The sequence below is a fragment of the Schistocerca nitens genome, chromosome 2 (genome assembly GCF_023898315.1).
Source record: "Schistocerca nitens isolate TAMUIC-IGC-003100 chromosome 2, iqSchNite1.1, whole genome shotgun sequence".
NCBI lineage: Eukaryota > Metazoa > Arthropoda > Insecta > Orthoptera > Acrididae > Schistocerca > Schistocerca nitens.
The window spans coordinates 1,006,172,254-1,006,197,663 of NC_064615.1; the positions used below are offsets into that span (position 1 = coordinate 1,006,172,254).

At 42.4% G+C, this 25,410-nt stretch overlaps 1 protein-coding gene across 1 annotated transcript in view; it reads right to left on the reverse strand.

Moving 5' to 3' along the window:
- The window catches only part of LOC126235500 (glypican-5-like), a 1,111,824-nt gene that overhangs the window by 389,575 nt on the left and 696,839 nt on the right, over positions 1-25,410 (reverse strand). The gene's annotated exons all lie outside the window — the stretch shown is intronic.

Below are 25,410 nucleotides of genomic sequence, written 5' to 3' on the forward strand. Positions count from 1 at the left end.
TAAAGAGTCATCGACAGCTGATGTACAAGCAGCATCAATTGTGCCTCAGGGAAGTGTGTTCATGTTTGTGTACAGGGTGTCCCATTTCTCTTGAGCACCCTAAATAACTTTTTGTCCAAAAGAAAAAGAAAAAAAATTACCACACAACAGTTGGTTAGCCACCGTGGGCACAGACGAAGATATGAACAGCAGTATGTCTTTTTTAGACAGTACCCTATATTGTGTCGGTAATACACTTCCTCTCCTCATACTTGTTCAGAATCGTATTACAGTGTACCATTCACGTAAACATGATGTTACTAAAAGCGTAACACGAAACTGATATTGAGCCGGCCGGAGTGGCCGAGCGGTTCTAGGCACTCCAGTCTGGAACCGCACGACCGCTACGGTCGCAGGTTCGAATCCTGCCTCGGGTATGGATGTGTGTGATGTCCTTAGGTTAGTTAGGTTTAAGTAGTTCTAAGTTCTAGGGGACTGATGACCTCAGAAGTTAAGTCCCATAGTGCCCAGAGCCATTTGAACCATTTTTGAAACTGATATTGACTCTCCCGTAGTAGGACACAGTACAGGTCTGTGGCGTAACGTGACTCGCCCACTTGCTGCAGTTGACGGTAAATACATGGAGAATCCACACCAGCCGTCGAGTCAACTGTCTCCAGTTGAGGTTCTGTGTGAGTAGATGGTTCAAACGGCTCTGAGCACTATGGGACTCAACTGCTGAGGTCATTAGTCCCCTAGAACTTAGAACTAGTTAAACCTAACTAACCTAAGGACGTCACAAACATCCATGCCCGAGGCAGGATTCGAACCTGCGACCGTAGCGGTCTTGCGGTTCCAGACTGCAGCGCCTTTAACCGCACGGCTACTTCGGCCGGCTGTGTGAGTAGAGTATACACCAACGAAGAGAAGGTAGAAATACTACTCATCTACGGAAAATGTAAGTCGGCAGAACAGTGACTGCAATAATGTTTTCTTATTTAAAAACTGATAGAATCGTACGGCGAAATGAACATTGTTAAGGTCAGCATTGTGCGCAATTCGACAAATGCACCGTCGTGACCAGACAGTACCTCCTTGACCACGGCGGCGCCCTAGTGATTGATCGAGCTGATTGATAGCTAGCCGGCCGATTACGTATGTGCATTTAGATACGAATACATAGAACGCAGCCAATTGTATTCTGAAGATCTACAACACGCCGTTGTGACGCCACATACCTCCATTGAGAAACAACAGCATTTACGAACTGGTGTGATACGAAAAACAGCGTGTGCTGTATATTTCAAGAGTTCAAGTGATTTATTCTGTTGTTAGCAGCACTTGAGGAACCGACTAAGCGAAATAAAGGAACATTTCAGTTCTATCTTATTTGGTGGTGCCAATTTAAAAACTAGAGCCATGTATTCAGCCTCGTTAATTTCATTGTCCAAAATTCTCATTGTCTACAACATGGAAGCGAATTTCAAAGCAGGAGAGACTTTGGAATCGACAATTCGTATTTATTCATCATTAACGAATAATTTTTTAAAAATATGATTGCAGTTTTTGGCTTAGATGTTGTTAATGACTTTAGATCCGAAGAAATGCCACAAGTTCATTTTGTAAATAAAAACCGCCTTTTTCTTTTTGCAATTTATTTTTTTGTTCCAGTCGCGTTTCGTTTCTAACTTTAAGGCATTTTCAGAGGAATTTAGAATGATATAGTGTTGTATTGACATATGATATTTGTAGTTTATAAAACAGTTTAAGTCTTGTTTTTAACGAAAATAGGTCATTGCTTACAGTTATTCTAGTTTTTGGCTGGCATCTGCGTTTCCTCTCATCTGGTCGCATGCTGGAGGCCGCACTATTATTTCACTTATGAACTATGAGCACATTTTCATGTTAAGAACCTTTTTCTTCACAATTTTCATGTTATTTGCGTTAACTGCTGTGGAGTACTTCGTCTTTTGTCATTGTAGATCTTTTACCGAAAACTGTGTTTTAAAGTCGAAACTACTGTGTGTTTATGTTTCTTCCTGCTTGGTTTGTTTACGTACATGTTGCCAACATAACAAAGTATATGCTGAAAACTAACTTCTGTTCATTTCTGTTCTCTTTATATCTGTGTATGTGTATGTGTGTGTGTGTGTGTGTGTGAGAGAGAGAGAGAGAGAGAGAGAGAGAGAGAGAGAGAGTATATGTGGATGTGTTGCTGGTTAATCAGGGCGAGTGTAGAAAGTTGAATCTGAATGTAATAGCTGTCAGGATGTGGTTGAAAGGTTTGGTGTTCAGATGATTTGAGTACTAAATCACAGCTTTTGGTAAAATATCTACAACTAGTGACAGAAAACTAGTAGTGTTTCACAGCAACATGAAAATTATGAAGAAAAACATTCGTAGTATGATAATGTGCTTATGGTTCATAATTGAAGTTATAGTGCGACCTCTAGCATGCGACCCGAGGAGAGGAAACGTAGATGCCATCCAGAAACTCGAAGAACTGTAAGTAATCACTTATTTACCAAGGAAGCAAGACGAACGGTTTTGTAATCTATAAATATCGCATATCAAAACAAAACTGCATCATTCTAGATTCCACTGAAGATGCCTTAAATTAAAAGGCGAAACGCGTCTGGAACAAATAAAATACTTTGCCACAAGAAAAAGGCTGTCTTCATTTACAAAACTAGTATTTCTGTGCTTGCTGCAGATGATGGCCACACAAACAAACTGGTTAATGCCAATACTGTTTAAACATAAAAAATACTATTAAAACTGAAATTGTGTCTCTGCATCCTATCTATGACCTAAAACGGGGAAAAGTAGCTTTTATGGTAGTTCTGCAAATAAGACTGGGTACTGATCATCAACAGTTATCACAAGAACTAAATGCCATACGTGTGGTATGAGTCTGGCTTTTCCACTCGACAGTACACACACCTTCCTTTGTGTCAAACTCGTTACTGGCTGGTTAAATGTTTGAGCGGAGAGTAAACAAGACTTCCTTGAAATTACACTATAGATTACTGTCCGAATTTTTGTAGTCAAACGATGAATGGGAGATAAACAAATGAGGTATCAAATTGACCAGCAGTGAGGTCTAGTTCTGTAAAATAAGATCTAATTGCTTGAAAGTAAACAGGGTAATTCAGAAAAATGTAATTAGAGATTTGAGGGGAAAATTCAAATATTTCACCAAGAGCTGCCGCTAATTGTGAAAATAAAGTGTCAATAAATATCAAACCTCAGCATAAAACGAAGCTTTTTTGTTTTCTATTTGGGTATATGCCTTATTAAAAACTGAATACCGATAGATATTTAAACACTTTCTGAGTAAAACTTGAAAATAAAAGAAATTGAAAAAAGAAACTCAAATTTTTTGTAACATGGTTTGTCTAAAAATATAAATTAAAATTATAGATTAAAGAAACATTTGGTGCGCCTTTGCTACCTGGTGGAAATTCAGTCGCAAGGAGACTGCGCCTACCCGTTACCACCGATTTCGTTGAAATTTAAGAAATATGCAAGACTTGGCCAGAAATAAAAGTAATAGACGTGCAGGTTCAGAGGGCCACGTCTTTAGAAAACAAAATAACATTTATAAAAATAAACAATTTTTTCAGCCTTCAGTTGCAAGGTAATTTTCCATTACTGGAATCGAAACTTAGGTTCTGAAGATGATTCCATTACTGGAATCGAAACCTAGGTAAACGAGTAAAAATTACCTTGCAACTGAAGGCTGAAAAAATTGTTTATTTTCTATACATATACGGTTGCTGACGTGCTGCATTATGTTAAAGATTTTTACATTTATAAAAAATGTTCAAATGTGTGTGAAATCTTATGGGACTTAACTACTAAGGTGATCAGTACCTAAGCTTACAGACTACTTAACCTGAATTATCCTAAGGACAAACACACACACACCCATGACCGAGGGAGGACTCGAACCTCCGCCGGGACCATAACATTTATAGAGCTGATCTTTTGCGTATAGTTTTCAGGCAGCGGTTGCATCAGTGGAAAGAGCACAGGATGGTTATCCGAAGGTTGTAGCACCAAGGAAGTTTTCAATTTTTTGTTTTCAATTTTTACGCTCCTTATGCAGCAAATAAACCGAAATAATGCGCAGTATATTCTACACTAGCGCCAGAGAAACTGGTAGAGGCATGTGTAATCAAATACAGAGATACATAATCAGGCAGAATACGGCGCTGCGGTCATCAACGCCTACATATGACAGCAAGAGTCTGGCGCAATTGTAGAGCGGTTACTGCAATGGCAGCTTATCAGCATTTAAGTGAGTTTGAACATGGTGTTACAATCAGCGCAGGAGCGATGGGACACAGCATCTCCGAGGTAGCGATGAAGTGGAAATTTTCACGTATGATCGTTTCACGAGTGTGCTGTGAATCTCAGAAATCCGGTAAAACATCAAATCTCCGACATCGCTGCGGCCGGAAAAAGATTCTGCAAGAACGGGACCAACGGCGACTGAAAAGAATCGTTCAACGTAACCGAAGTGCAACCCTTCCGCAAATTGCTGCAGATTTCGATGCTGGGCCATCAATAAGTGTCAGCGTGCAAACCATTCAACGAAAATCATCGATATGGGCTTTTGGAGCTGAAGGCCCACTAGTGAGCCCTTGACGACTTCACGACACAAAGCTTTACGCCTCGCCTGGGCTCGACAGCACCGACCTTTGACTATTGATCACTGGAAACATATTGCCTGGTCTGACGACTCTCGTTTCAAACTGTATCGAGCGGATGGACGACCACGGGTCTGGAGACAGGCTCATGAATCCATGGACTCTGCAGGTCAGCAGGGGTCTGTTGAAGGTGGTGGAGACACTGTAATGGTGTGGGGCGTGTGCAGTTGGAATGATGTGGGTCCCCTGAAACGTCTAAATACGATTCTGACAGGTGACACGTACGTAAGCATCCTGTCTGATCATCTGCATCCATTCATTTCCATTTTGAATTCCGACGGGCTTGTGGAATTCCAGCAGGGCAATACGACACCACACATGTCCAGAATTGCTACAGAGAGACTCCAGGAACGCTCTTCTGAGTTTAAACACATACCCTGTCTACCAAACTTTCCGGACTTTGGAGATGCCTTGCAACGTGCTGTTCAGAAGAGATCTCCACTCCCTCGTACTCTTACGGATTTATGGAGAGCCCTGCAGGATTCATAGCGTCAGTTCCCTACAGCGCTACATCAGACATTAGTCGAGACCATGCCACGTCGCGTTGGACCATTTTCTTTCGCTCTTCAGTGTATTTGTTAAAATTTTTGTAAAAGGCATGAGACTTTAAGGCAATGGAAACTTAGGGATTACAAATAAATTTCCTGGAAGGGATTGTAAGGCTTCCACGAGGACTTCGTGTGTAAAATTAGGTGTTTCTGTTATTTTACAATTGATGGTTTACAGGTGCTGAGGTTACATCCATCGTAAAAACAGCGAATTAGTAATTTTCTCCGCATCTTGCACAAACGAGGCATTTTTACAATTACATGGTTGTTTTAAAGTTTTTCTCTCTCGATGAGATACGAGCAGTTTTGATGCTTTTCGAAGAAATTATTTCCCTGGCGGTAGAAATAGACATGGGGCGAATCTTTTTAATAATGTACTGTAGCACTCCTTCTTAATCTTGACAAAACTCTTCGCATATTTGTGGATCTTTTTTTTGTCCTCCCCTTTTACATGAATATTAATAAATACAATATGTCGAGCATTATTTCGGTATATTTGCAGTGTAAGTAACGTAAAAATAAAAAAAGAGAAAAATTTTCTGCGTAGGGCTCGATCCCGCGACCCTTAGATTACCGCTCTACACTCTTTACGCTGCCCCACATGCTGCCTGGAAACTTGTTAGCAACAAGAATGGCTCAGCGTCGTCTTACCCACGCCAAAAATTGTAATTTTTCTAAACGCTTACTGCCCATCTGGAGCCACCACTTCTGTCACTTTCATTTCTGGCCAAGAACTACACACATCATACGTATAGGCGAAATCGATGCTGAGGAGTAAGCGCGGTCCTCTTGCCAGTGGTCTCTTTACGTCACTAATGTAAGACCATCTCAGTTGCTGTACACGATTTCGAGCGTCATTCAAACGCGCACCAAATCTAAACTGTTTCGTTCCTTACTATTACACAAATCACTTTACAAAATATTGACCGTTCTCCATAGTAGTTTTTACTACTGATGGAAGTGGCGGTAGCCCGCAGCTCGTGGTCGTGCGGTAGCGTTCTCGCTTCCCACGCCCGAGTTCCCGGGTTCGATTCCCGGCGGGGTCAGGGATTTTCTCTGCCTCGTGATGGCTGGGTGTTGTGTGATGTCCTTAGGTTAGTTAGGTTTAAGTAGTTCTAAGTTCTAGGGGACTGATGACCATAGATGTTAAGTCCTATAGTGCTCAGAGCCATTTGAACCATTTTTTGAAGTGGCGGTATGGCAATGTATTGGACTCGCAATCGGATGAAAAGAGGTTCGTATCACCGTCGGACTACCCACACATAGGTTTTCGGTGATTTCACTCATTCGATAACGCCTCTGAGAAGGTCAGGTCCGACTTCTTTTCCCTCCATTCCCCAACCCGATAACGCGTTCCGTCCGTAACGACCTCTTCGTTGAAACCCAGCTTTTCCTTTCTTTTCCTTTTTTCGTTTACGTTGTCAGGTAATTGTTAAATTGATATGCCGGTGCTGCATGAACCTCTTTTTCAAACTTTTCCACCACATAAAAAAATGCAAGACATTCACGGAAAAATCGAAACTGTAATACGTAAAAGTAATGCAAGCCACTAGGTCATAGAGGTGCTATATCAAAATAAATTGAAGCCATTTTACCCCGACTTGAAAGTTTTGTGGAGCCTTATGTTGCGCAGCCTACGAAACTGTAGGGGAGCTTCCTGTTCCGCCAATTAGAATGGGTGGAAGCTGACGTCTCACGTATGGCACAATAGGCCTCTACCAGGGGCTCCTTCGAGCCCAGTAGAGCGCATGTCAAATTGCGAAGCGTGTGATCTTTTGCGACTAAACAAGGGTGTAATGAGTTCGAACGCAAAGCTACTCTCCACCGTCTCGCCAACTTCCACCAAGTGCCGAGCTAATGGCCCACTTAGGGCACCGCAGCGCCCAGATTTCTGGGTACCGCCGCGGCGTGAGCTACGTAACGATTGCGCTCGAGGGATCTCGCCAACTTTCGCCATGCGACCGCTCCGCAGTTAGCTGCAGTTGTGCGTTTTCTCCCCTAAAAGTAACGCCGAGGCCCGGCACCTTGCTACGCAGGTGAACGAGGTAGCTTTATTAACTAATTTCGTTCTTGTCAACAACAGAGAGGACAAGGGCGCAGAAACGGCGTTGATTTCACAGCAAGTTAGTTTCTGTTACTTTTGGACATGTTAAAAGTGTCTACTTGGTCCAGATAATGGGATGGTTAATATCCAACGGAAATCCATTCTAAATAGAATCCTTTAGGTTTAACAATTGAGAAGTAGGTGGCCTAATTCAAAGCTCAGTGATTCTCTAGGAGAGATGCAGGATGTTCCAACACTAGGGGCGCATATGTAGCCCTTGAGAAAGGCAGCATATGGCATACGACGATCGAAGATTAATGCTGTTTGAAGTACGTGACCACACTAGCATACCTGAAGAGAAAATACTCAATTTATTTCGTGAATAATTATGTATAAGAAATATTTTTAGTTGCAACATACTCTCCAGCAACCAAAAATTGATTGACAACAATCCGCCACACTGGTTGCCATTGAGTCAACAAACGAACCCTTGACATTCGCTACTGCGTAGTGTCGGCTATGAGGCAATTTTCAAATGTTTATATAGTGTAAGCAATAAAAATGGACATACACTACCCGATCAAATGTAACTGGACACTTATTAGTAGAGACTAACATGGGATAGATCCACTCATTGCCTTTATCACAGATTGAACTCTGCTGGGGACACTTTCAGTGAGCTGTCTGCACGTGTCTGGGGGAATGGCAGCCCAAACTTCCTCATGAGCCGAAACCAGGGGATGATGATGATGATGATGATGATGATGATTTTGTGGGACGCTCAACTGCACGGTTATCAGCGCCCGTACAAAGTCCCAGTGTTTACACTATCCAATCTCGCCACGTTCACGAATGATGATGAAATGATGAGGACAACACAAACACCCAGTCCCGGGCAGAGAAAATCCCCAACCCAAGCGGGAATCGAAACCGGGACCCCGTGATCCGAAGGCAGCAACGTCAGCCCCTAGACCACGAGCTGCGGACTGAAACCAGAGAAGGTAAGGATGTTAGAAGCTGGGGTGTGGAGTGAAGTGGACACCTAACTCATCCGAAACTGTACCACGGGACTCTGGATAGTCCAGTCCACTTGTCAAATGTTGTAGTACTCACTCTGTGGACGTATTTTGTCACTTCGTATTTAGCGTTTTCTTATGCGCAGTAAAGGGACCACACCCTAATCACAAACACACCCCCACACTGTACACCGTAACACTCTCCCCTCCCCTTCCCGTATCTCTCTGTTGGCACTACACATGATGGAACGTAAACGTCATCTAGGCATTCGCCAAACCCAAACTATTTAACGGATTACCACATGATACAGGGTGATTCATCACTCATGATCGCTCGTTTCCATTCATCCTCTGCCTATTGACGTCTTTACGTTACCTCAAGCGTCCCTCAACACCGAAGGCACGAATGTGCGGCTTCTGAGAGGCTGTTCGACCACTGTTCCTTTATTTTTAATGGGCTACGCAGAGTTATTGTACTAGTTGGACTGCTGGTAGCACTTTGGAACTCACGAGAGATTTCTTCCGCCGATTCCAAGAGATTTTTTATAACCCCCTCCCCCCTCCCCCCCTCCGCAAGACTCAGCGCTCATGTCTGTCAGTACACGAAGTCCGCCAAGGCTTGGTGTACCTTGGTATCATCAACAGTCGACCTGGGCAGCTTTAGAAAAGTTTAAATGTCTCTGATGGATTTGTCTCGCAGGTGCAATCCAATGATCGGTCTCCGTTCGAAATCACTGAGATGTCCTAACCGACTTATTCCGCTTATTCCGCTATTACCGCTTCTTTACTGGCAACCCACTGATTCTTCCTCGTTTTACACTCGAGAGTCCGTCCTTAGTGACAACTAGCGATCACTTTCGCATTTCATAGGGGTGTCCTGATTCTTTAAAGCAGAGAGTATACTTGAAAGTTTTTCACGAGGTGGATGGCACTTTCATACGCGCATAGTACTGAATACGGGGAAAACGATGTTCTCAGCCAAAGCTAGGGGGATTTTAAGAAACTTGTTTTTGTTCATCAATCTGTTAATGTGGACAAGACATGGGCGCACCACTTCCCACCAGAAAGGGGGGGGGGAGAGTGGGGGAAGGCGGAAATGCACTCCGTAGAATTCGATGCCCTCACGCTCTGTAATTAATCTTACACGTAGCTCATGGCCAATGTTTTCTAGGATCCAAAACGATTTATTGCTATTTTTTCCCTTGCAAAGGATAAAGAAATAGTTGCCGAATATGACGCAAGTTTTATGAATCAACTGGGTAAAATGAAAGGGATAAAAGTTTAACGTCTGGTCAACGGCGTGGCCACGCAGCGCTTGCTCTGACTGCCGAAGGATAAGGAGAGAAGCAGGCGTAACTATCCCAGCATTCACCCGCATTGATTTAAAAAAGAAATAAAAAAATAAGAGCAGAAAATCATAGTCTGGATGGTCGGATGACGACTTGGAAGAAAGGAAATGTGAGGGAAGTGGTACTAATAAAAAACGCGAATAGAAAGAAAGACAGATATGTGATATTCACGGCTGCAAACATACTTTGTCAGCGGGAAAATACGGGATTCGGCCTACGAAATATTTGTGTCACTTATCCAAATCCAGTATAAAGAAATTTTTGGCTGGAAACCTTTATGAGTCGACTGAAGAAGATTATTGCAGCGGTAAATGATTATTTTACAGACCTAACAGAACTGAACTTCGTATATCGTAACCAGCACCTTTAAAAATGTGGACGGAGTGGAAATTTAAGGTTTCTATATCGAAAAGAAGTTAGCGGACTAAAAAACGATTTTAAAATGCCGTGTGTCATTAGTAGGCCGGGAAATTTTCACAATGTGCTCATAAATTTGTCTTTCGAAAAAATAACGCGTGCTTTATATGGCATGCGATAGTTCTTTCGTGTGGAAATACAAGACGTCCACTGCACACGAGACGAAGTCTCAAAACGAGTTATTTAGACGAAAATTAATCTATTCGTTGCATGAATTAGGGAAACAAGACACAAAACAAAATTTCTACCCCAAGCGTTTTATTTCTGTCAGTCTTATGAAAACAATGTACAATTATTAGCTGTTTTTACTTCTCACTATATTCTAAATTACAATATAGTCTGCTGTCTGAACATATACATATATCAAATGCGGTTAGTCTCTACAGCCGGCCTGTGTGGCTGAGCGGTTCTAGGCGCTTTAGTCTGGGACCGCGCGACCGCTAAGATCGCTGGTTCGAATCCTGCCTGGGGCATGGATGTGGGTGATGTCCTTAGGTTAGTTACGTTTAAGTAGTTCTAAGTTCTAGGGGACTGATGACCTTAGATGTTAAGTCCCATAGTGCTCAGAGCCATTTGAACCAAATCTCTACAAATGTAGATCAAATGAAAGGGTTTAAAGTCATTTAGTTACCGAGCACAAGCACGGATTAGGAGACGATGGGAAAGGAAATCGAGCGTGCCCTTTTCTCAGAATTTGCCTGGAGCGACTCAAGGAAATGACGGAAAACCTACATCTGGATGACCAGACGGGTATTTGCACCGTCATCCTTATCGAATGAGAATCCAGTGTGCTAACCACTGCGCCACTTCGCCCGGTATATGTAAATAAAGCCAGATATTCATAAATGGCAACAGAAATTATTTCTTCGATAACAAATTTCAGTCGTTTCCAGGTCAGTTTTTACATAACTCTGACTCGTCCCACTCCTCCGCTTATTGAAACTTCACTGCTTGGTTTCTACTTGTTCTGCTTTTACAATTGCATTACCTAAGTGTTGCATTATTAATCTGTGAGTGTCCCAATGCATCATTCGGGCGTGACTTTTCTTCTGCAAGTTCTTCACCCATTTGCCATGAGTTGTAACGCAGGTATTGGATGAACTTGCTAGCAAAAAGTGAACTAACCGCTAAAGTAACTATTGTAGACTATCAATAATCTGAAATATTATAATAACTATCATTCTTTTACACGTGCTTTGTTTCAAGGTTAACAGCTTTTCATTACACAAACTGACCCTCACCTGAAGTTCAATTTCACGGTCACGCTATAACATTAATTAGGGCATTCGAAAACATTTGCCTAGCATGAATGAAGGGATCGCTGACTGCAGCAGTTGGAATTGGGCCAAATTACGTATCTTTCTCTTAATTCTGGCGGTTATCGGACGTACGTTCACTAGATTTTTTTACTACTACAGTCTCAAATCCGATTATTACCCTCTGCGACACAGCAGCTGTTTTTTACTACATTAATAAAGTCAAGCGCGTATTTTGTGGATTTTGTATCTACAGAGTGTCCCAGAAATATTGCGACAAACTTTGAGTGGATGTAGAGGATGCCTCAAGGAACAAATCTTGGATGGGAACCCATGTCCGGAAACGCCATCAAAGGACACTACAGCGTGCTGTAGTTATAGGCGCTGGCGCCTGCCACTAGGCTACCCGTTCGGCAGCAAATGGGACACTAGGGACATTATACGCTGACGGACCATAGGCGGATCGTCTTGCTTTTTTGTGTGTTATTCATTGATCGCGACTGATTGTCCCGATCACCAATGGAGAAGAATGAGTTAGTTGCTACTACTATGAATGCGATGAAACATACCTCAAACAAATATTTAAAATAATTTCTGTCACGACATTGAAAGCAACGACTTCTCAGCATCTAAATGAAATTCCACGCAATGCTGGTATCTTGCATGAAAGATACCTCAATGCGGAAAAATACTGTAGAAAATAATTGTGTGTGTGTGTATATATCTGTGGCGTCGAATGCTGGAGGTTTAGCAAGATTAAACTAACGATGACCTGTTAACACATGTCCACGTCTTGTGGTATTGGAAGGAAAATGAAAAGAATATATGATAATCAGGAGAGACTTTGCACTTTATGATGTACTTCTTGTCATCGTCTCTTTCCAGAGTGCTTCTTCTTATATATTAATTTTAAAAATTACTGTGCTTTTGTGTATTTACAAAAACGTTACATAATCGACAACTGGGGCACCGAACAGGTGCTCTAACAAGCCGGTGAAGCGAAATTTTAACTGATGAGTTTCGGCTAACTTTCATACACTCCATAAACATGTGTCAATCAATGAGCAATAGGCTGGGCATTTCTGGTACCACCGTGTTCGCTTTGCCGTTATTTAGTAATGACAGGTAATTTTCCGCCCGTGCCGTAATTAATTATCGTACTCGGTAATGGCAATTAAGAGAGACGAATTTTTGACAAGTAAAAATATTCATGCTGTATGATGTATCTCACAACAGTGTTGACAGCTGGTCATGACTCGCCTGTCCCCGCAATGGCTCATAGCAAGGTTTCCTCTATTTTAGTTAATTCACAATTACATTGTTTCAGCTTTTTCAACGATTAGCTGACGCGGGTGGTTTGAGAAGGAAGGAAAGTTAGAATCTAACGCTCCCTCGTCGACGCAGACAGTTAAGACACACCATTAGGCGCTAATTTTCTGTTTTGTTTAGTAGTCCTGCAGTAGTTTAGAAAACATATTTTTCACCTGGACTCTTGTTAACTGTACAGAGTGACAATAATTGAACCATATGAAAAATAACATAAATTAGTTACAAAATTACGGCGTGATCATACTCTGTTCAACATTTAAACATAACTACAGATATTCGGCTTTAGGTTATGAGACGTTCACTATGCCTGTCATCCTTGGCGCAGACGAATAGTGAAATGCTGCTTGACCCGCTGAAGTGTCGGAACATCGATGCTATAGATGATCTCCTGAATGGTTGTATTCAGCTGAACAATGGTTTTGAGGTCATTGCTGTGCACCTAGTCTTTAATAAAGTCCCACAAAAAGGAGTCACAAGTGTTCAGATCCGGAGAATATGGCGTCCAATCGAGGCCCATGCTAGTGGCCTCTGGGTACCCCAGAGCCAGAATGCCGTTCGCAAAGTGCTCCTTGAGGACATCAAACAGTCTCCTGCTTCGATGGGGCGAGCTCCGTCTTGTGTGAACCACATCTTGTCGAAGTCAGAGTCACTCTGGATAACGGGGATGAAATCATCTTCCAAAACCTTCACGTGTCGTTCTGTAGTCACCGTGACATCAAGGAATATCGCGTCGATTATTCCGTGACTGGACACTGCACACCACACAGTCACCCGTTGAGGGTGCAAAGACTTCTTGATCACGAAATCCGGATTCTCAGTCCCCCAAATGTGCCAATTTTGCTTATTGATGAACATATCCAAATGAAAGTGGATTTCAGCAGTAAACCAAACCGTACATACCATACTAATTCTCATCATGCTCCACTGCCAACCGTGCAGTTTGCACATCCTAACGCAAACCGTTCAGAAGCTATGACGATTTTATTCCAGATAGTTCAATAATTGACACCCTGCATTTATAATCGCGATTTTTCCTGTTGTACTGTGCACAAGTACCAATGTTATTCTCTATCAATGTTGTGGTTTGGTTCAAGGTATACTTTTCCTGTACCGTTTTTGACAGAAATGTCTGTTCGGAGCTGACTGTCACAAAAATTACGGAGATGGTTGCTTATATGACAACTACCCCGGTTGTTGTTTTTGGTGGCTTTTTCGTCTATTTCAGGTACAGATTATATGAAATCATAATAACACGCAAAAAAGAAAGATCATCAATTCGGAAGCTGCTGATGATAATCAAATCAATTAGAGGCCTTCAGCTAGGGTCATGGCTCCTGTATTAGCATACAAGGATTCAGTTTTGCTTCATGTAATGGAATCGTTACGTTGTATACGTAAGTATACACTGCTAATGGGCCTTTCATGAAGTTCTTCAACTCATCTTTTGACAACTGGGTGATTAAAAACACAAGAAGTACGATGATAATTTACGATATCCAATATCTCGTTTCTCAAACATGAATACATCTATTATTTCTTTAGTATTTCGGTGCACTGGAATACATACATTAAACTTTGAGAGATGTACCGTTTGCACCAAGCTGTGGGACCAACAACAGTAGCTGGCGAACGAGTTTTCAAAAAAGCTTGCAAAACAGCTTTCAGTCCAGCCAAATGAACAGCTTTCAGAGGTGTCTCAAGATAACTCACATGAACGTCAACGTGAAGCCAGCAGCATATGCAAGCCACCTCTTAGTACGATCTTTACCTTAGCTTGGCGATAGGAAAATTCAGATAGAAATAATTCCCCAAAAGGAGATACAACTATTTTAACAGATTCATCACTTAACAGGAATCTTGAACTTTCAGGCTACAAAAAGTCAACAAAATCATGAAGAAAAGCAACCGAAATGCAGCTGTATGCAAAAAAAGAAAAGAAGTAAAAAGGAGCGAAAATTCTCTATGATTGAAGACAGGATGATGACTTTTTGTTTAGTTTTTCTTGAACCTTTTTCTAACAGTAAAGTAAAAATGGACCCATTGTATAAAATGTAAGAAGGGGGCTCACGAATGTTTTACCCTTTGGCCATTCAGCTTTTATACATAAGCTAAGGAAAAATGGATCCATTGTACAAAAGCCGAGCGGTTCTAGGCGCTTCAGTCCGGAACCACGCGACCGTTACCGTCGCAGGTTCGAATCCTGCCTCGGGCATGGGTGTGTGTGATGTCCTTAGGTTAGTTAGGTTTTAGTAGTTCTGAGTCTAGGGCACTGATGACCTCATGTTAAGTCCCATAGTGCTTACAGCCATTTGAAACATTGGTACAAAATGTAAGAAGGGGGCTCAAGAATTGTGCACATATGGGTCATACAATATATATCAAAATAGTGCGCTCCAAAGTGACTAGTCTAATGCAGGATATCTTAAATATTTGCTTAAATTACTACTATAATATATAATATAATATCTAAATTGGTCTTAAATATGTATTAGTGCTCTAAAAATGTCATCAATTGATTTCGAAATGGATGTTACAACTATTTTAATAAATAATTTCTTTTCTCCCATCTGAATAACCCGTGACAACCAGCCCAGACGTCTATGACAATGAACCCTGTAACCCGGTGCGGCAAGTTATTACAAAAATTTGCTTAGAAGTTTTTTTCTGGAATGTGGCTATAGCCTCACATTTGTGAGAAAATATAGCCAAGGCTGTGTACTGAGAGATACACTAAAGATAGACAAGGAAACTAAACATTTCCTCTTCAAACATTAAAAATCATAAATTGTGACACCCCGCCTCGGTATCCTCTACTGGAGAAACCTGGCGAAGGAGCGTTCATTAATTTAGACTAATCGTGCAAAATTTTAGTCCTGATGCCCGCACTAGGATTTACTCACATTCCTCCAGAATATTAAGAAACTCACACCGGGTTTCGAGGGTTGCACGTCATTCGCACGAAAAACAAACAATATCATAGATTAGTCCTTAGAGTATGAGGGACAATATGACAGAAGTTACAAATGGTTCAAATGGCACTGAGCACTATGGGACTTAACATCTATGGTCATCAGTCCCCTAGAACTTAGAACTACTTAAACCTAACTAACCTAAGGACATCACACAACACCCAGTCATCACAAGGCACAGAAAATCCCTGACCCCGCCGGGAATCGAACCCGGGAACCCGGGCGTGGACAGAACTTACATATCAGCTAGATATGATTGTCTCCTGGAAGAATCGATGTACTGCGTGGAATCCGTTAGACGACTATTGTCGTGTATGTCATTATGAGGAAGTTCTTCCGTTCTACACATTTCTCTTGTCTTCGACCATTCTATGCTCTGTTACTGAATAGTTCTTTTATAACGCCACGGATCGAGCATGTTATGAAGAAAGTAAGACATAATGAGCATGAAATCCGACTTAAAAGAGCGAGCGTCGAGCTGGGAGATAGTTCGTTTCATAAATATTATCTACGTTACCTAAAATATGTAGAATTGCATTTATGTAGGTCTTGTAAAATATATTTTCCGTTTTAGGGGTAATTTGCCCTGGGACGTAAGTATCTGTGTAAAACGAGTAATCGAACTGTAAGGAGAGAGTAATGGCGTGAATTGTTATGAGAATCGAAGGTGCGAAAATGACTGAACTAACAGTTAGTGAAAAGGGTATAGCAAGGAACATGTAATTTCAAGCGTGAAAAATTGTCTGCAAGCAATTATGAGCAGGGAGGAGCTGGTGGGCGGGCTATAGACGACAGAAGAATGAGGCAATTTACTGAGTCCGGTGAGGAACGATAATTATAAGCATAACATCTCCGAAGGTATAACACATCTAATTCCTTTGTGTGGTTTTTCTGTTTAATAAAGGATAGCGCTTCTAAGAGTACAACCATACATGGGGAGTTGCGATCAAATGTGACTGAAAACAGGTGCTTATGAGTAAATTAAAAACATTAGTCTCATCTGGATATTGCTTGTATACTGCTCCAAATTTTCTTGTAATTTTCAGATAAGTTGTTTCATTGAAATCAGTTTGTCGCACAAGGGAGTCAGTAAGTATTTCAGTGTATACTCACAAAAATGGAAGAGGTGGAACGTCATCTCAGCAAAAGCAACGATTACAGCATCAGACAGCGTCTTCGTACATCGAGAGTGTGAAGGTATGATGAGGGGAGTGGTCATAAAGTCACAAACTTGAAGCAGTCATCTTCCATGTTAGCTGCCCCAACATTAGCTTCTGGTGGAAGTGTTTTGATCATAAATGCCAGCTTGCGTCATTTACAGGTGTACTATTCATTCTCATTCCAGTCTAAACTTTTAAGAGTGGATGACTCACATTTCAATCGTAAGTGGACTCATTCAAGTGATATTTTCTTTTGTGTACATGAAGCGTGATTGCACAGTTTACTTTCACTGTAGTAGTTTTATCTCTGTATTTGACTCTAGATTTCCTTTCAGTCCTACTAGAGAGGCCTCCTGGGTGAAACCTGTGAGAGGACACCAACTAAGCACAGTAAAATATGCTCTCAGCTTTCACGGGAAGAGGAAATAGACCTAACATCAGTTTGGTCAGTCCATAATAAGAAAAATTCTGTATTACGAAAGCAGCCTTTTCAAATCTCACACGCCTCTTCTTCGTTGTTCGAAACGTATAACAAAACGAAAGTTATATTAACGAAGCGAATTACTATTTCAATTCGTCTACATCTACATTTATACTCCGCAAGCCACCCAACGGTGTGCGGCGGAGGGCACTTTACGTGCCACTGTCATTACCTCCGTTTCCTGTTTCAGTCGCGTATGATTCGCGGGAAGAACGACTGCCGGAAAGCCTCCGTGTGCGCTCGAATCTCTCTATTCGATACCTCATCCAGAAACGCACCCTCTCGAAACCAGGACAGCAAGCTACACCGCGATGCAGAGCAGAGTCTGCCACTTGAGTGTGCTAAACTTCTCCGTAACGCTATCACGCTTACCAAATAACCCTGTGACGAAACGCGCCGCTCTTCTTTGGATCTTCTCTATCTCCTCTGTCAACCCGACCTGGTACGGATCCCACATTTATGAGCAATACTCAAGTATAGGTCGAACGAGTGTTTCGTAAGCCACCTCCTTTATTGATGGACTACATTTTCTAAGCCTTACCAACAATTAATTTTATAAGATCATTCCATTTCAAATCGTTCCGTACGCATAGGCCCAGATATTTTACAGAAGTAACTGCTACCAGTGTTTGTTCCGCTATCATATAATCATACAATAAAGGATCCTTCTTTCTATGTATTCGCCATACATTACATTTGTCTATGTTAAGGGTCAGTTGCCACTCCCTGCACCAAGTGCCTATCCGCTGCAGATCTTTCTGCATTTCGCTGCAATTTTCTAATGCTGCAACTTCTCTGTATACTACAGCATCATCCGCGAAAAGCCGCATGGAACTTTCGACACTATCTACTAGGTCAGCTGTATTACTCAATAAATTGCTGTAACATTTTCAATATGAGACAACTGTTGTGCGCACATGACAGAAATTAAGGCCCAAAATCAATAGCAAACAGCAGTCTTCAAATGTTTAGTGACTTTCCTTTCATATTTAATGAAACACATCATTTTAGAAGTAATCTTGCTGGTGAAAATATAATACTTGGGCAGTGCTCCTATTTGCTTTCTGTTTCTGTTGTGCATGTGTTTAAAAAGCCAAAACAAGATTGGTTGAGAAGGTGAGTATCTATGGTTGATACAACTGCCACTATTCTTCCTCTTTACTCTATGTTGATAAAATTTTTGTAGGTAGCATTAAACTTAGGGATATGAAGCATTATCAATTGTATTAGCAGAAGTGTTGAAAGTTATGAAAATTCTATAGGTATCGTTGTTGTGTATTTGGATGTTTACATGCGTGTGTCAATTTTTCCACAGAAGTAAAGTTAAGTAGATGGAGAACATTAGTAGAGAAAGCTAAGGGAATCATCTAGAGCAGCACACTAAATTCTCTCAGCTAAACCTGTCGACTGTTACAGCACTATTACCTATCATCCTTCTCATGCTATGAGAAGTAAAACTGCTCCCAACGAACAGCCAGAAGCGGACGTTTCTTCCTAGCATGCTTCTACGCTCACTGTCTTCTTCTTAAGAAACACTGCCAGAGCGTCTGGTGCCGACAATTCCTATTTTACATTTTACGACTCTCTACTACCTTCCACGGCTGATGCTGCGAACTATACATCAACACTGCTGTCACCAATTCTCTCTGCAGAATTTCACGGGCTCGTTCTCGGGATACGGGAGAATGAAAAATGAAGTGCACCAGCTGTGGCTACAGCAATTCCGAACCGCGAATTACCGCAGGGATCGATAAGAAAAGGGCGCCATCAATACCGGCCCGCCTGCACCGCGCTGCGTTCACTTATAGCAAAGCGACAGTGGCAGTGGCGCCAGTAAGAAAGTCGGTGGCGCGTCCTCTGTTACTTAAAGGGGTTGGGCAAAAATATCGAAACGCAGCGAGACACGCATGTGTGAACGTAAATACAGAGGCCAGCCGACCCTGCAGGTTGCGATGTGGTATCTGACCACGACCGGAACCTATACTGTGTCCTCAATACGCTGCAAGTATCAGTTGTGGTCAGTCATGGAGCTTCCGTAACCAAGATAGCTGAAGTGCCTGGCGTTTCGCCGCGCGGGATTAGCCGAGCGGTCTACGGCGCTGCAGTCATGAACTGTGCGGCTGGTCCCGGAGGAGGTTTGAGCCCTCACTCGGGCATGGGTGTGTGTGTTTGTCCTTAGGATAATTTAGGATAAGTAGTGTGTAAGCTTAGGGACTGATTACCTTAGCAGTTAAGTCCCATAAGATTTCACACACGTTTGAACATTTTTTTCTGGCGTTTCAACAGCCACCGTGTGGAAGATTTATACCGCATGCAGGGAAAGCGGAACAAACATAATTCACTGAGTCACAAAACGGACGAAAGTGTATGTTGAGCGATCGGGACGAACGATCATTGAAGACGATTCTGATCAAAAGTGAGGGGACGACAGCTGCAAATGTCACTCGCGAAACCTGTCAGCAGCAAAACAACACGAAGGAAATTGCAGAGCGAGATGAAATTCGAAACCAGTTGTCACTGATGCAAGTGTCCGTAGCAGGAAAACGTGCTGTGGAAGCCATAAAACCCGCGCTACGTAGCAATGGAAGGATATCATATGGTCGATTAGTACACTTCTGGCCATTAAAATTGCTACACCAAGAAGAAATGCAGATGATAAATGGGTATTCATTGGGCAAATATATTATACTAGAACTGACATGTGATTACATTTTCACGCAATTTGGGTGCATAGATCCTGAGAAATCAATACCCAGAACAACCACCTCAGGCCGTAATAACGGCCTTGATACGCCTGGGCATTGAGACAAACAGAGCTTGGCTGGCGTGTACAGGTACAGTTGACCATGCAGCTTCAACACCATACCACAGTTCATATTGTAACGTGCCAGTTGCTCGTCCACCATTGACCAGACGTTTCCAGTTGATGAGAGATCTGGAGAATGTGCTGGCCAGAGCAGCAGTCGAACATTTTCTGTATCCATAAAGGCCCGTACAGGACCTGCAACATGCGGTCGTGCATTCTCCTGCTGAAATGTTGTGTTTCGCAGGGATCGAATGAGTGTTAGAGCCACGGGTCGTAACACATCTGAAATGTAACGTCCACTGTTCCAAGTGCCGTCAATGCGAACAAGAGGTGACCGAGACGTGTAACCAATGGCACCCCGTACCATCACACAGGGTGATACGCCAGTATGGCGATGGCGAATACACGCTTCCAATGTGCGTTCACCGGGAAGACACCAAACATGGATGCGACCATCATGATGCTGTAAACAGAACCTGGATTCATCCGAAAAAATGACGTTTTGCCATTCGTGCACCCAAGTTCGTCGTTGAGTACACTGTCGCAGGCACTCCTGTCTGTGATGCAGCGTCAAGGGTAACCGCAGCCATGGTCTCCGAGCTGATAGTCCGTGCTGCTGCAAATGTCGTCGAACTGTTCGTGCAGATGGTTGTTGTCTTGTAAACGTACCCATCTGTCGACTCAGGGATCGAGACGTGGCTGCACGATCCGTTACAGCCATTCGGATAAGATGCCTGTCATGTCGACTGCTAGTGATACGAGGCCGTTGGGATCCAGCAGGGCGTTCCGTATTACCCTCCTGAAGCCACCGATTCCATATTCTGCTAACAGTCATTGGATCTCGACCAACGCGAACAGCAATGTCGCGATACGATAAACCGCAATCGCGATAGGCTACAATCAGATACGTGATGGTACGCATTATCCTCCTTACACGAGGCGTAACAACAACGTTACACCACGCAAAGCCGGTCAACTGCTGTTTGTGTATGAGAAATCGTTCGGAAACTTCCCTCATGTCAGCACGTTGTAGGTGTCGCCACCGGCGCCAGCCTTGTGTGAATGCTCTGAAAAGCTAATCATTTGCGTATCACAGCATCTTCTTCCTGTCGGTTAAATTTCGCGTCTGTAGCACGTCATCTTCATGGTGTAGCAATTTTAATGGAGAGTAGTGTATTTTATTTCACACTGTTTCCAACTACTGTCCGACTTTACGCCCCAAGAGTGAAAAATGTCGGGGGGTTAAGCGATGATTTGGGTACCCATCTCGTGGTATTCCACGTGTCCCCTGGTTACTCTGCAAGGCCGCATTACTGCCAAGTGTTATGTGACAATTTTGGCTGACCAGGTCCATTATATGATATAATGTTTGTTTCCCAATGGTTGACCCTGCGTTCCAAAACGACAGGGTCTCTGCTCACACAGCTGGCATGTCGCGTCTCCCCTGGACACCACAGTCACCAGATCTCTCAATATTATTAAGACTGCGTGATCGCTGACCACCTCTGTAGAGTCCTGCGGTCGGAGGAAAGAACTAACGATCTAGTTTGAACACACTTTATTGTAACTAAAACGACTTCTTGGCGTGCTCTAATTTCCAAACGCAAGAACAACAAGAAGCACAAGAATTCTTGTGGTAGCAAAAACCAGATAACTGTAGAAGATAATGGAAAGAAAATAATAACCAAAATACTACTCTATACAGTTACAAAGATACAACCTTCTATTGAAGGCTATGGCGAGTGTCTACCATGCTAGAGGCGGCATAGGTATTGGCTGGAGCTGTCCTGGGTGTAGGTACATACTGCCGGTCTGCTGGCGTGCTTATAACGCCAGTTCGGTGGAGTGCTACACGTAGTAACATTAGTTCCAATTGGTGGATCTGCGTCACATGGCTATTCACGAAGTACTTCGGTGTTTATGCCGAAAGTCTGTTTCTGTTTACATCCACTGGCGATGTTTTGATATGAGCTCTTGAAGGGAGGTCAGCAGCCCACCTTGCTTGTCTGTTGTGCGGGTCCTCTAAATGATAAGGGGCCATTACTACAACCTCCACGGTCGTCACCTGAACTTGCCATTATTTTGCAAGATGAATGGTGTAAGATTCCCTTTAAAACTAGACAGGACCCATATTTATCCATTCTGAGGCAACTGGAAGCTGATCTGAATGTCAACGGCTTTCCTACAACGCATTAGTCACGCTAATATGTTCTGTTTTTGGTGTTTCCATATTTCTGTCTGAGTCTGTACACCAGCAGCGACCACTGTCTGAATACAGGTAACATATCATTTTGTAACTTCATAACATTGTCTCTTCAGTAAGACTAGATTGAATGCTTAAATGAAGTGAAGTTCGAAGATATGAAACCTGTCTTAGATACACTCTATGTGGCCTCACATAAGCTATATGAGGGCAATGTAGTTCTTAATGTGACATTTTTCATGAAATTTTAAACATTTGATTGGCTGTGATCCAGTAACGGTACACTATTTAGTTGCAGGACATATACACAGACGATTCGGTTATACAAAATTTTGTCAGTTTGCCATGGTTTCGATTGCACTAGAGCAATCTTCATCAGAATAAAAAGTTACATGGAATACATGTAATCACACCATGGTTTACAACGACTGAGCAAATGTGTTCTCGTCAAACATGGCATTTTTGTATGACGACAACACTTCTGCGCAGACGTTTTAAACCATGGTGTGATACATGTATTCTATGTAACATTTTATTCTGATGAAAATTGCCCTAGTGCAATCGAAACCGTGGTCAACTGACAAAATTTTGTGCAGCCGAAGTGGCTGTACATATGTCCTGTAGTTATCATTTTTTTCGTTATACAGTCTACTCTTGCTAATTCGAACATCTATAAATCGAGCTGCTTGTCAAGTCCCTTGAAAGAACCTCGATATATCGAAGAAATCTTGCGTGTTTTAGTCTATCGATAAATCACAGCGAATGTCATGACATAGCGCAACGCTTACAATACTGTTGTGTGCAGGGAAGTTGAAAAGATAGAACATTATAGCAAAGTGCAGGAAGATCTACAGTGGATCTATATTTGGTACAGGGATTGACAGTCGACCCTCAAAATTAACAAAATTAAACATAGGCTACTGCACACAAGGAGGCGGAAAGTTCCGTTATTGTATGGGTACACGATTGTCAAAACATCTTAGGAAGTACTCACCACTATAAATATCTGGTAACACGCATTAGGAACAATTTAAAGTGGAGCGACCAAATGAAAACAATCGCTGGTAAGGCGAGACTGGCATTCACTGAAAGAATTTTCAGTAACTGTAGATCATCCACGAAGGACATAGCTTGGGTATTACTCGTCTGTGTGGAACACTTAGCAGATAGGATTGTCGAGAGAAATAGAGAAGCTCTAAATAATGTGAACGCGTTTCATCGCCGGTTCGTCTAGTAAGTGCAAATGCATCAGGGAGAAGCAGATCCAACCCAGGTGGCAGACTCAACGAGAGAAGCGTTAGTTGTGCGTACGTTCCCATAAGAGTTATCCAACGTATGGCTTCCTCCTACGTATATCTCACAAAGAGTCATCTAAAGTCAAATCGGAGGGCTTCGACCTCACACAGAGGCCTACCAGCAACCGTCCTTCAGGCACAGAATTCGCGACTGGAACAAGTAAGGGTGTCGCTTGTGGAGCAGAAACGCATATACAGATATATATTTTATGTGCAGATTTGTTACTGTGAGTGAGACGAGTGCTGAACATTCGAATCCAGAAATGAACGCAATGAATGAATGGCTCGAAGCCACTTTCTCTGCTCCAAAGAAAGGCAAATCCGATTTCATTTACCGGGAAGGGAGCGGTCAGCATTTTCTGGGATTTTTTTTTCTCAAGCGAAGACTTGCTGCCTGTTATTATACAGCAGATCGCACATTGCGTGGTTTTACGTGTTATATCACGCAAATTCAGTTTTAATACCAGTAAATATTTTGTTAAAAATTTTTTTAAAGGATAAATGAAAAAATAACAAGTTACGTATATGTGTATAATAAGTACAAATGCATACACACGATTCAGTTTAAACTTGTTGCTAACTTAGATAATGATAATAAATAAGATACATAATAGGTTGTGGATGTATTTTAAATTAAAATTAAAAGTGTATTTAATGGAAGAAAGAAGAGATGGAAATTTGATTAGATATGATGTGACAGTTCTTCCCTTTGTACCTTCTGCTTGTATGGTTACGTATGGAATGAAAAACGATTCATTCTTGATCAATCTTTCTCTGTGCAGTGGACTGTGCGCTGTTTTGAAAGTTTTTGGAAGATTAAAACTATGTGCCAGAGGAAGACTCGAATCTGGTACCATCCATTTCACTTAGAGGCCTGGAAAGCTCGTTCTGTAAGACCATTAGACGAAAATCAAGGTTTTGGGATCGCGTCCCAACAAGGAGACAGTTTAAAATCTGGCAAGAAGTTTCAAATGGAATTTTTTTTTATTTCCGTGAAAGGAGTGAAACGATAAGTGGCAATTAGTACACAACTCTTCTGATACAGTTCGAAACTAGGAGAGTAGAGGTCTGTGCTGGAGGGGAAAAAACACGTTCTTCAGGTCACTTCATCTTCCAGCAAGGATTTTTTGCAGTGCGAAACATGAGTGATTTGAACCTTTAATTTTTCGAATATCTATTATATTCAAAGGATTTGGCATCTTCTGGTTCTCGCTATGACTACATGAAAAGAATTTTGTGACCGGAATGGAATCTTTTTCTCAGGCAGTGTACTTTCATTCCGATACGGACTATTCCAATTGTAAATGGATTGCTCTTCTCGGTACTGAATGCTAGTCTTGGATACAGCGAGTTATTTTTCGGTGTTAGTCCTGAATCGTTCGTCACACAGTCCTGAATCGTTCGTCACACAGAAAGGGGGAAGGAGGAGGAGGAGGAGGAGGAGGAGGAGGAGGAGGAGAGAGAGAGAGAGAGAGAGAGAGAGAGAGAAGTGAAGCTACAAATCTGATGAAACTCGCTGGAATCGTTCCATTTTAAGCGAGACGGTCGCCGAATCCGAAGATCCAGCTCGGGCAGTGGCCCATGACATGGTATTGTGTGTTGGCAAAGGCTCCTGTTAAGCCGGCGTCGGCTGGTGAGTAGGAAGGCTGCATGCACAATGAAGACATTGACGTACGAGGGCCGCGCGGAGCTTTATCTGCGCCGGGTCCACCCTGACAAGCCGCTTACTGCCGTTGTTACGGGAAGGGCATCCTGGAATGTTGCCCATTAGCTGAAGGCCGCGTTTAAGGCCTCTGACACACCATCGGCAGCCTGATCAAAATACGAGACAGTATCCAAAAGT